This window comes from Phoca vitulina, unplaced genomic scaffold, assembly GCF_004348235.1.
Source record: "Phoca vitulina isolate PV1807 unplaced genomic scaffold, GSC_HSeal_1.0 scaffold6, whole genome shotgun sequence".
NCBI lineage: Eukaryota > Metazoa > Chordata > Mammalia > Carnivora > Phocidae > Phoca > Phoca vitulina.
This window is the reverse complement of record NW_022589709.1, coordinates 28,824,331-28,836,478: the sequence shown is the minus strand read 5'-3', so window position 1 is coordinate 28,836,478 and position 12,148 is coordinate 28,824,331. Positions and strand designations below refer to the sequence as shown.

Sequence of the window (12,148 nt, the reverse complement as noted above, 5' to 3'; positions counted from 1 at the left end):
CATTGGCCCTGCCTTATTCCTTCTGGGATCTGTAGAGGAGAATCCATTTTTCTTGCTTTTTCCAGTTTCTAAAAGCTGCCAGCATTCCTTGGCTCATGGTTCCGTATCACCTTGGTCTCTGCTTCTATCATATCTCTGTCTCTGATTCTGATGCTCTTGCCTTTCTTTTATAAGGACCGTTGTGTTTACATTGAGCCCACCTGCATAATCCTGGATAACTTCCGCATCTCATGATTTTTAACTTTATAAAGATTCTCCTCCTTTTTGTAATAGTATAAGGTAGCATTCACAGGTTCCAGGATTAGGTTGTGGATAACATTTGGGGGGCTATATTTAAATCTACCACAGATATGTAAAAGAATATACTTGTAAATCATTTGTGTACACACACACACACACACACACACAAACATGTGTACATACACAATACGTCTACCTTCATTTAATATTCTCCATTAATTAAAGAACTAAGCAGCCAAGGATTTGTTGTTTATTTTGCTTTCTATGTTATTATTTTGAATGAGAGATTTCTATTTATGGCCTCTCCAGCTGCATACATTTTCCTGAACAGTCCCAGGTAATTAGCTTCCTGGAATGTAATGCTGTGTGGCAGGTTCCTCGAGTCTAGCTCTCTTATGCTTACCTGCTTGAGAGAGTCATCAGCTCTTAAGAATTGATGGAAGAAGATGCTTCTCTAACTTTTCTTCAACATGTGACTCCAGATTAAGGGATTTTTCTTGGTTTTTCATGAGTGGAAAACTTCATCAGTTTAACCTCTGGCCAAAATCTGACTTACTATGCAGATTCATTCATGATCAACCCTGAATTCAAATCCCAGTAACTAATATTAAAATTCGAATAATAGCTAACAATTATTAATTGCTTCTTAGGTGCCAATCACTGTGCTAATCCTTTTTTATGCATCAGTTCATTACTCCTCATGACAAGCTCAGAAGATAGGTACCATTTTTACGTACATTTTATAGTTGAAGAGACAGTTATTAAACTGAGCTTCTAGGAACAACTCCCAAATCTTCATGTAAAATTGGGTTGCCAAGGAGCTGATGCCCTGGTCACGATGGAAAAGTTGTCTGTCCAACGGAAGCTCTGGCCCTCCAGCTATCAGCTTGAGAACCAGGCTCACAACATGACTGTTCTGCTCTGCTCTGCTCTTTTCCTGAATCCTCATTTCTGAATGCAGTTCTCCTATTTGTGCATCTGACTGATAGAACCAGAACTCACACCTGGAACCTAAGCTGTTAACAGAGCCTGGGAGATGTACTCTTTAACTTTCTAGGAAGGAATACAGGAAGGCGATTGCAATAGGCATGGACCAAACTAACCCTCACGTTGTTACAGCAAAACGTGTTAGGCTTGATTTATGTGGATGTGTGCCTACAGCAAGATTACAAATGCATTCTGGAGTATGTCTCACTTTAGTTTCTACCTCTGAATTCACAAAATCCTCATATTGATTATCTTTAGTACATCTATCCAAATGATGTCTAGTCTCAGGATTCTTTAAGCCCCTTTTCTCTTGTTCTTTTAAAAGCTCTAGTAGTTTCCAACATGAATAGTTTATTTCATAGCTCTCTTATTTAATTTCTGTAGAAAATTAAAGTTTCTCAGTCACCTGGAAAAGTATAGCATTCCATATTTCTGCTTCTTAGGGATACACATGTTTTGTGGCCAAACTCAGTATCTAGCTAAGACTTTGTGAAAGAGGAAACTCATCTCTCCATTACTGTTTGTTTTCTTATCAAATGAAAGCTGTATCTCTGCACTGTCCAATAGAAATACGTTGTGAGGCACGTGCATAATTTAAAATTTTCTAGTAACCACATTAGAAAACTAAAAAGAAACAGGTAAAATTATTTTAAGAATGTGTTTTATTTAACCCACTATTTCCAACAGATTATTATTTTAACATGTAGCAAACATGAAGAATTATTAATAAAATATTTTACATATTTTGATAGTAAGTCTTCTAAATTTAGTATATATTTTACCTTAACAACACATCACTGGCCACCTTTCAAGTGGTCGATAGCTACATGTGGCTAGAGGCTACCTATTGGACAGTGCTGCTATAGCTAAAGAGAACCGCTTACTTGTTTTGGAATGTAGCAGTGTTGTATCTTTAGGAACTCAGTGTTTTGTATCACTGTAACTCAGAGGTCCATGGAAGGGGAATTAATCTGTTAAATCACTTCTTCCAGTGGTGTGGACATGTAGCAAGAAGCTGATGGCACCACCATGCATTCTGCTCTGACTTAAGCATTTTTAGCATCTTTAACCATGTGTGGCCCAAATGTTGTAGCTAAAGATGACTTTGTATCTGTGGTTTAGCCTAGACTTCTTAGTACCAACCACCTTGGGACCCTTATTTCTTTGAAAGATAGCTTTAATTGGATTGGATTTTTGATGCATAAACTATAATGTGGAGAAGTACTTCTTTCCCATTACTCTCGTAGTAGTGAAGTGGTGAACTTGTAGATCCTTTAGGTGCAGTGGGCCTGGATTTGCTCTTTCTTCCTAGCCAAGATAGTAATTCACAATATTTTGCTCCTTCATGGAACAGAAGGTCAGTACCTCTAGAACTAGACATTTACTACTTATCTCATTTTCCAGCCATGCTGACTGAAATTGTAATAGCTCCTGTCACTCATGTCCTATGCAAGTACAACAAGCTTGTCATTGACGCCGATAGAATCTATTCTACCCCAAATTCAGAGTGCTTTTCTGCTCTCACTTCTTGTTGTCATTATAGAAAGTTCTCAATGCAAGGTCAGTAGCTTTTGGATTTTTGGGACAATTAATATTTGAATACCTTTTCATATGAAGTAATACAGCCAATCCCATAGCAGAACTCCTGCTTCTGGTGACCAAGTCATTATGCTTTTGGGACAGATCTCCTTTATTTATTTATTTTTTTAAAAGATTTTATTTATTAATTTGACAGAGAGAGACACAGCGAGAGAGGGAACACAAGCAAGGGGAGTGGGAGAGGGAGAAGCAGGCCTCCCGCTGAGCAGGGAGCCCGATGCGGGACTCGATCCCAGGACCCTGGGATCATGACCTGAGCCGAAGGCAGACGCTTAACGACTGAGCCACCCAGGCGCCCGGGACAGATCTCCTTTAGAAGGAATATCAGGAACTCACTGTCTTATGACAGAGTTTCCAGTTTGCCAGGGTTCAAGCTATGGTTCTGTGTCTGGGAACTGACTTCAGTTCTTTAGGAGGGAATAAAAAGGAACCTAATTCATTTCTCTGAAGGTCTTTTCTCTCATCTCTACCTTTTCTACGTTATTTACTAGAGTTTCTTGCTATGCCATCAGGTTCTCTAAGTAAATCTCTGCCTCTCAGGCCACTACTTCTGATATATAGAGAGCTAGTGTCTCCAATTCCTTTATTCTCAGGTAACCTCCAGACAACTAGATTTTACAGCTTCTAACAGATTTCAGTTTATGTTGAAAATGAGGATTAAAAAAAACCCATTCTTTCACTCTTTTTTTTTTTTTTTTAAAGGGGATGAAAACGTCAAATGAATCGGTTGCTTGAGCCTCTCTCCCCCTGTTCCAACACATTCACCTGTAAATGGCCAGTCAGTTCTTTCTGGGTCATATTAGTGGTCATATAGTAAGGTTTATGTTTAAGATAATTTGGAGTCTCCTTGTTCTTTACTGCCAGGGTAGGTATTCACTCCTCTTTTTCATCATAGTTTTTCTTTATGATCTCACTTACCTTTTTTGTGTCTCTGCTTCAGTACAAAGTAAGTATTTTACTCTGTGGCAAAAGAGTATAGTGAATGTCTGTTCCCTGTGACACAATTGACCTATGATTTTAGGGCTTGTGCTTTGAGTTATTTTTTTATTTAAAAACAAAAAACAAAAAACAAAATGGTCTCTTGAGAAAACTGGCAGTTTCAGGGGTGAACCTTGAGGCCTTGAAAGAGAACAAAGCTAACTCATGAAGGTGTTTAACCTATTAAAAGATCTGTTAACACTGGCAGTAATCAACTGAGTCAAATAGTTGCAGAGTAAGGAAAAAATTACTTAGCAACAGCACTTTGTTATCTGAAATGATTCTATGGCAGTGTATTGATCCATGGTAAAAGTTTCAGGAGTGGTAGGGAATCAGCACCCAGTTCTACTCTCATTGAATGTTCAGCCTAGCAAGAGGTATAGGGACTAGGTAGTGTCAGGAATATGTCATGCAAAATGTAGCAAATTTCATTTTTAAACTATTGTAATTTGTTGAAGGTATTGATGTGAAATTTATGTCATCACAGCTTGAGTAATGGTGCTTTAATAGCTAGTAGCTGGTTTAGGACGCCACACCACCTAGCAAAATATTTGAGACTTCAATATTAGAACAATGCTTACTTTTATTAAGAATTTATTATAATTCCTTCAATCATGCCCCCTTCCCGGTTCATCTGAGTTATGGTCTGAAGGCCAAGCCCCCCAGGTATCCAGTATAACCTTATCTCCATTCTGGGCTCAGTATACTTGCCAATCTGACTCCATCTCCCTGGTCCCTGTGCTGCCAAAGCTCCTGCTCATGGTCAGCAAACTTGTATCTATAAACTCTTTTCTGATTATTCACTTGTTTTCCTTGTTTCAGCAGAAATCCAGCTATTCCCAAAGGGGCTTCTTCTCATCATCTGGGTCTCAGTTTAATAGAGAGACCTCTCTTGCCCATCCTATCTGACCAGCATCATTTTTATTCTCTATCTGTACAAGCTGGTTATTTTCTTCTTGCACTCATTATCTTCTGTACTTATTAAATTCATTGATTTATTTTGTTGCTTGTTTACTGCTCAACTCCTCCACTAGAAGGTCATTTCCTCAATGAGGACAGAGATCTTGTATACCAGACAACTCTTTTCCAGGGCCTGACATACACAGAGAATGAATGAGTGAATGAATGATTACAGAGCTGAATTTTTGATTAAATTTTTTAAAGATTTATTTATTTATTATTTGAGAGAGAGATAGAGAGAGAAACACAGTGGGGAGGGGTAGAGGGAGAGAATCTCAAGCAGACTTCCCGCTGAGAGTGGAGCCCAGTGATGGGCCTGGATCTCACAACCCTGAGATCATGACCTGAGCCAAAATCAAGAGTCAGATGCTTAACTGACTGAGCCACCCTGAGTAAATTTTAAAAACTAACTTTACCTTTTGACTAAATATATAGATATATGGTCATCACTTTTCCTGGATAGAGTATTTATCAATTGGGTGATGGCCTATTGCTGCTTTTACCAATATTCAGAAGAAAAAATAAGTAAGTCCCATATAGGTTCGTCAGGTGGCCACATTTATTTAACTTGGTTTCTGAAGCATTAAACTTCGTAGCAGGATGGGGCAATGATCTTATTTGACATAGCATATTTGTCTTTTCTCATTAAAAAATTTGGCAATTTTTAAACTATTTCTTTTTCTTTTCACTTTTCTAGGAGTGCACTGACTAGCACCTGTAACTTCTTTAGCTGAACTGATGAATACACGATTTTAAGCTGCATTCCAAACCAGGTATAAACAGATCCTGGAGTTAAAACATCATAGTTATGAACTGAAAAATGGATGCCAGAGGTGAAAAGAGGAACCTCCTACTTTTAAAATACTTTTATAGGATTGTCGTGGAAGGGGTACCTCCATTATGGCTACCGGGTTTGAAGGGACATTTTGTTCAATTAAAACCCTGTCATGGAATTTAAAATGTCTGTATTACTTCAAGGCTTAGGAATTCCTAAATAAGATTTTAAAAAAGATGATAAACACATCTACATGTGCACACAAACAAATTCCTTTCAAAAGATCAGGAAGATGTTCTCATGAAAATAAAGGGGAAGATGGAAAATATCATCATCAGTAAATTTTTGTGGAAGTCTGTAAAGATAATTCACAGTAAATATAATAATGCTGAAAGAACTAGGGCTATATAGAACTGCATCTGTCCAATTAGTATCAGATGTCACATGTAATTAACACTCCAGAGGAAGGTGAGAGAAGCTGGAATGAAAAGTCCATGTGAGAGTGGAGTGAAACTATTGGATCACATTACCTTATGTTGCTGCAAAGAACAGAGAAAAGATTCCTAAAAACAAAATTCTAATTTATTTTACAGCATAGAAAAATACAGCGAGGATCATTTAAAAATAGTCATAATTACAGTGACTACAATTGAACAGATTCACTGAACAAAACATTTTATTTATATCTACAAGTTGAGAAACTGATGAAGCGTAAAGGACAAATATGTATAATTGGTTGGAAAGTTGTCTGAGAGCGGGATTTTAGTAAAATAAAGGATTTGGTGTGGTTCAGTGGCATTCACCCAAGAGAGTTCCTGTTTCAAACTCATGTTCACAACGTAACACTTCATTGCTTTGCTGCTAAATCAACATAGTAGTGGATCTCTATAAAAGGTTAAGCTTGCATCCTGTATTATTTGAACAGTGTCTACCAAAAGAGGTCTCTTGTTTTATATTTATAATTTGAATTACAGATTACTATACCTTTCTCACGATCTTAAACTGTATTGTAATTTCTTGTGTAACATGGTAACCTTTTAAAAGTATGGGGTAATTGATTACACTCTTGTGAACTCAGAAAAGAACAATCATTTCTCAAGCACTATTGTCTTTTTTTTTTTAAGATTTTTATTTTATTTATTTGACAGAGAGAGACACAGAGAGAGAGGGAACACAAGCAGGGGGAGTGGGAGAGGGAGAAGCAGGCTTCCCGCGGAACAGGGAGCCCGATGTGAGGCTCAATCCCAGGACCCTGGGATCATGACCTGAACCGCAAAGGCAGACGCTTAATGACTGAGCCACCCGGGCTCCCCCCAAGCACTATTGTTTAAGTATATTGGTTTTGAAATTTATTTTAGGGCTGAGTCTGCATTGTGCAAAAATAAAGGTGAGGAAACTAAATATTTGAAAAGCCAAATGACTTTGCAGACAATACAGCTGGTTGGTGACAGAGCTGGAATAGTGTCATAGGCTACTGGTTAATAATGGTGATCAGTGGCTGCTTTGGCTGTGAAAAAGAAAGTCCTGTCTCTGACACAGGAATCTCTTGTCTCCTGCAAGCATCCATGGAACGATGGCAGGCTTACTCACTAAATTGTATAGTCATTTTCATGGGAACTCTTTGGCCTCTAGGGCTCCTCTACACCATTAAACTTACTTAAATAGGATAATGGCTTCCCAAAGATTCCATTTTTCTGAAATTGCAACCATTCCCCCTCCTATTTCCCTCCCTCCCTCCCTCCCTCCAAACAAACAAACAAACAAACAAACAAACAAAGAGTTAGGGCTTCAGAACTCCCAGAATCTATTTTCTTACAATGTAAACCCACCTTCTTGGTCATGAGTAATTGGTCTCTTTGAATTTCTGAGAATTGGTGATTCTGTCATGGGGATATGGACCTGAGGACATATGTACTGGAAGTTGTGAGCTACAATCATGTTCCTCCATGTGGATGACAAAGCAGAGAACACCATTTTGTATATTATTCATAAGATGACATGTGTCTTACTTTGCCTGAGACATTCCCTGCTTATATCCATTGTCTCAGGATGATTATGAATAGTGTCTTCTCTCAAAATGTCCTGATTTGGAAGCTAAATTATATGGTCACCCCGATCACTGAAGATTCTGATGGCAAATGATAGAAGCTGAACTTGAACAGCAGCTGCCTATTAGCATTATGGGTTCCACCATCCAAAGTGAGAGACATAACGTTCAAGCACTTGGAAAGAGTGGAGGGACAGCATTTACTGCTATGTGGGAGCAAGTGTCTCTGAACTGGGAAGTCTCCTATATCTTTTCTATGGTAAGGGGGGGGAGTTCCTTTTTGAGTTTGGTTCTCCTGTAAGTGTTGCCGCGTAGACCCCGCATTATTGGTGATTTGCAGAGTAGCTCAGCCTAACGTGTTGACCCTTGATATGATTGCTACAAAGGCTATTCTACCTTGTGCTCTGGCTGCAGACTTTATGAATAAGCGGGCTAGGCAATCTTCATGTGTGGATGCTGGTAAGAGACTGTGACCGTCATTGGGATTTTGACCAGAGTTCGTGCATTCATTCTCTCTGTCAACTAAAGTCAACCTGCAGGGAGAAAGAGAAATGAAATGGGTGCACAACAAGCAGAAGAGCACAAAGAAATGATGACTTGGGTTTCCTCCTATGTTTCCATCCCCAGGGGCTGTCTCTGAGGTGTATGCTTGCCTTAGTCTCCAAAGATGCCACCATTTCTTCATAATTATAATACCTTCAGGCTTAAGTTCTCTCCAAAACCTTTCTGTAACTAGCAATCCTTAAAGTCCCAGTCCAAATCAGAATCTAAACTCAAAATTAGCAGATTTAATGTTCATCAGCGATCAGGCCAGTAGCTGGAATTCATGTGTTTGTGCTTTTACTGCATGAATATTGAATGCTTAGTGTATGCTGGACATTGTGCTAGCTTCAGGGAATACAGTAAGACAGACAGACATATTCCTACCTGCATGGAGTCATCAAACCAATAATTACAGATGTGAGATCCTCCCCACTCGTCTTCAAAAGATTGATCAAATAATCCACTAGCATAATTCAGAACTTTGTTTATGCATCCTGGGTATTCATAGCCTGTAAAAAGTCACTGAAGTGAAAATCTCTGCTCAAGGATGGGTTCCATTCTATTTTTGTGTGTGGTGTAAGAAAATAGTCCAGTTTCATTCTTCTGCATGTGGCTGTCCAACTTTCCCAACACCATTTGTTGAAGAGACTGTCTTTTTTTTCCATTGCATATTCTTTCCTGCTTTGTTGAAAGAAAGACAGGTTTGGAAACATATGAGGGATATTTTTTAACTAAAAATATACATGCATAAATATTATATATGTGAGCTGTGAGGTATTATTAGAGTGGTTACTTTTTAAAAAATATGCTTTTACATCCCACTATGGATATGTCTTTGAAATGGTTTTACATGGTTGTTGCATGGATTAGAATAGAAAACAGAATTGTACTATGTGAGCCAAACCTCTGGAGAAAGCATTTTTTCTCAAAAGTTGGGATTGGTGGGGGAGAGATTGGCTCAAGCCCAGGAAGAAGCTTGAGAGGTGATTTGGAGGCAAGGGATCATTGAGATCATGTTCTCAGGCTAAGTGGGCGAGGCAAATAAGGAAATAGACTGATTGTGTGTAGTGTTCCCTTCTTAAATCATTGTGTTCTTTGATATTTCTTAATTTATCTTCACTAAATGTAATTCCCAAGTACAGAACAGTCCAGGGGTTTTCCTTTATAGCATGCACATTAAGTCAACAGATGAGGCAGAACAAGAATTGGAGTGAGACCAGCACTACTTAGGCCCGTCAGGGACCTCCTGAGAACAATTTGAGCTTAGTTTAGGGCTTCTAGGAATACTTATGGAAAATCTTCCAAGTTTATCAAGGACTTGGGCTAGCAGAGTTTTAACAACTGTAGGCCAGTCTTGACAACTGTAGGGTTCTAAATAGGCAATACTATGTGGCATATGACTCAGAAAGCCTGAAACTGTGCTTGGCCCTCTCTATTAAGTCCACTTAAGGTGGAAACCCTGATAGAATGTTCCTTCATCCTCTCCACCTGAAGGTAGTGAGGTGAAGGAGGCAAGATATATTCCTTCAGGAATAGTCCACAGAGATCTGAGGTCTACATATAGCCAGCTGACAAACCTTGCTAACGATACTGATAATCGTGTTGAAAGTTCACTGAGGCTACTCACTGTTCCAGTGCTTTTTGTACACTGTTCATTTTCCATAAACACATGTGACAGATACTATAATTATCCCCATTTGTAGATGAGGAAACTAAAGCAGGGAGAGTTAAAGTAACCTGTCCAAGGTCACAGCCAGAAAGTGACAGAGCTAGAATTTGAACTGGGGCCTTCTGGCTGCAGAGGACGTGCTTTTATAATTTTTCTGCCTCTCCTTAATGTTAGTAGGCTGGTGGCAACTAGTTCTTGGCCCACGTTAGGTGCTTAATGAACATTTATTGACCAACTGACCATTGGACTCATGGCAAGCTCTCCTTGATTTGCGAAAAGGTGGGCTAATCCTAAAACGTGCAGTCGGATAGTGCATATGTAGAAGCCAGTCCCTTCCCTCTTGTATCTATTAAAGATGGAAACCTTGTGGATCTTGAGAAATGTTCTTTTTTTTTTTTTTAAAGATTTTATTTATTTATCTGAGAGAGAGAGAGAGAATGAGAGAGAGAACACGAGAGGAGAGAGGGTCAGAGGCAGAAGCAGACTCCCCGCTGAGCGGGGAGCCTGATGTGGGACTCGATCCTGGGACTCCAGGATCATGATCTGAGGCGAAGGCAGTCGCTTAACCAACTGAGCCACCCAGGTGCCCTCTTGAGAAATGTTCTTAATCTTAGAACTAAAATGTTCTTTTTGAGCCACATATCCCTTGAAAATCATATCAAAGTTTAAAATTCTCTCCACATAAAAATGCTCACACACAGTGTTGTTGTTTTGCATAATGTATGGGTTTGTTTAGATCTCTAGAACCTTCCAGGAATAACAACAGTAGTTTCTGAGGAGTATCTTTGAACTTTGAACGTTGATACCTTTCACTTTCAAGTGAGTTATATGACTGCTTAATTCAGGGAAAACTGTATTCACATTTTATTGAGGTGATTGCTTTTGTTGTTCTCCTTCAGGGGAAAGCTCTGTGCCAGGGTTACAGTTGGCTGTGGTCACTAGCTGGCTGCCTGGTAACGGCACATTTTATGCATTCCATGGCGGAGCTCCAGAAAGGCCGAGCGCTCTGCTGGGGAGCGGATGTATGAGCTCCAGGTTTCTGACACGAACATTACTGATGATGCCCCTTCTGAAAGACCTCATTATTACCATGGCAAATACCGGGCGAACAAAGGGACCACTGTCAGAACAGAGGGCTATCTGTTATTGTTAATTGAATATTTTTGATTATGGTATTAAGTTGGTTAGAGTATTACAGCATGTCTTTTTTGGGCATGGGTTCATTTGTGCAGCTTCTCTTAGTATGGGAACTAAGTAGCACATGCTCACACACTCACAAGCCTCCTTTATCTGAGTTGTGGTGAACGACAGTTGCAAGCTGTCGCCATCTATTTGAAGAGTTCACAGTCTTTTTCGGGGGGCGGAGGTGAAGAGTATAGGAGAATGGCTTGAATTTTGCTATCTTTTTCACATTTGAGATTCTCTGTAAAATACCATTTGAATGAACATGAAGTCCTTCGTGAGACTGTAGAGATATAAACATGATGTGTTGCTGGGATCGGCATGTTTTAGTTCTCAGGCAAAGACTCGAAGTGTTGGACAACTTTGGGAAGTGGCTGATTACATCATCTGTGTGAAACCACACCGCATCCTTGGTCACAATGAAGGGCTATAGGATGAGTGGGAATAACACTGGATAGAGGGATGAAGACCTGGGTTCAGTTCCAGTTCTGCCATTAATAACCTATGTGATCTTCAGCAGGCAACTCCCTTCCTGAGCCATAGCCTAAGGAAGAGGGGTTGAGCTGTAAGCATCTTGGGAGCTCTGAAATACTATTATTTTGTGAAAAGACAAGACCTCAAATTTTTTGTTGTCGGGAGCTGTTCCGGAGCGCTTGAATCTGACAGTTGAACTCCCTGAAATTTGTTTTCCGTGTTCCATTCGTAAGGGCATGGGGCTTCCAAGTGCATCACAGCATCGTGGATACACACAAAGAAATGAAGTCAATGCTTAGAATTCACTTTTGAATTTCTCTGAATGTTACTTCCAGGATTAAGAGCAGGACATTCTTGATTTATTTTGTGTTTTCCCCTTGCAGTGTGACAGATATTCAGGTAATAATTCAGGTAATAATATGATGCATGCCTTTGAGTTTTCTCCCCTAAATTTAGCCTAATTCTTTCTTTATTTTTATAACAATAATTGTTATTATTTTCTTTCCTCTGGGAAGTCCTGGGAGCCAGTCAATTGTGAGATGGCCTGACAGAGAGGACCTTGTTGAGTTGAATTATTTACTCACCATTTAAGCCACTTCATTTCTATGATCTTAATTTTTCCAAATATCAGCTTCCCACATCCTGGCCTGTAGGCACTCTAGGAAGCCTACAGTCAAAGGACAGAGCGGAACAT

At 39.4% G+C, this 12,148-nt stretch overlaps 1 long non-coding RNA gene across 2 annotated transcripts in view; it reads left to right on the top strand.

Moving 5' to 3' along the window:
* LOC116632198 overlaps positions 1 to 12,148 on the top strand; it is a 142,097-nt gene that overhangs the window by 110,063 nt on the left and 19,886 nt on the right. For both annotated transcript variants that reach the window (XR_004299358.1, XR_004299357.1), the window contains exon 2: positions 5,462 to 5,537. This is a non-coding gene — a long non-coding RNA (uncharacterized LOC116632198). The remainder of the gene's footprint in view (positions 1 to 5,461; positions 5,538 to 12,148) is intronic.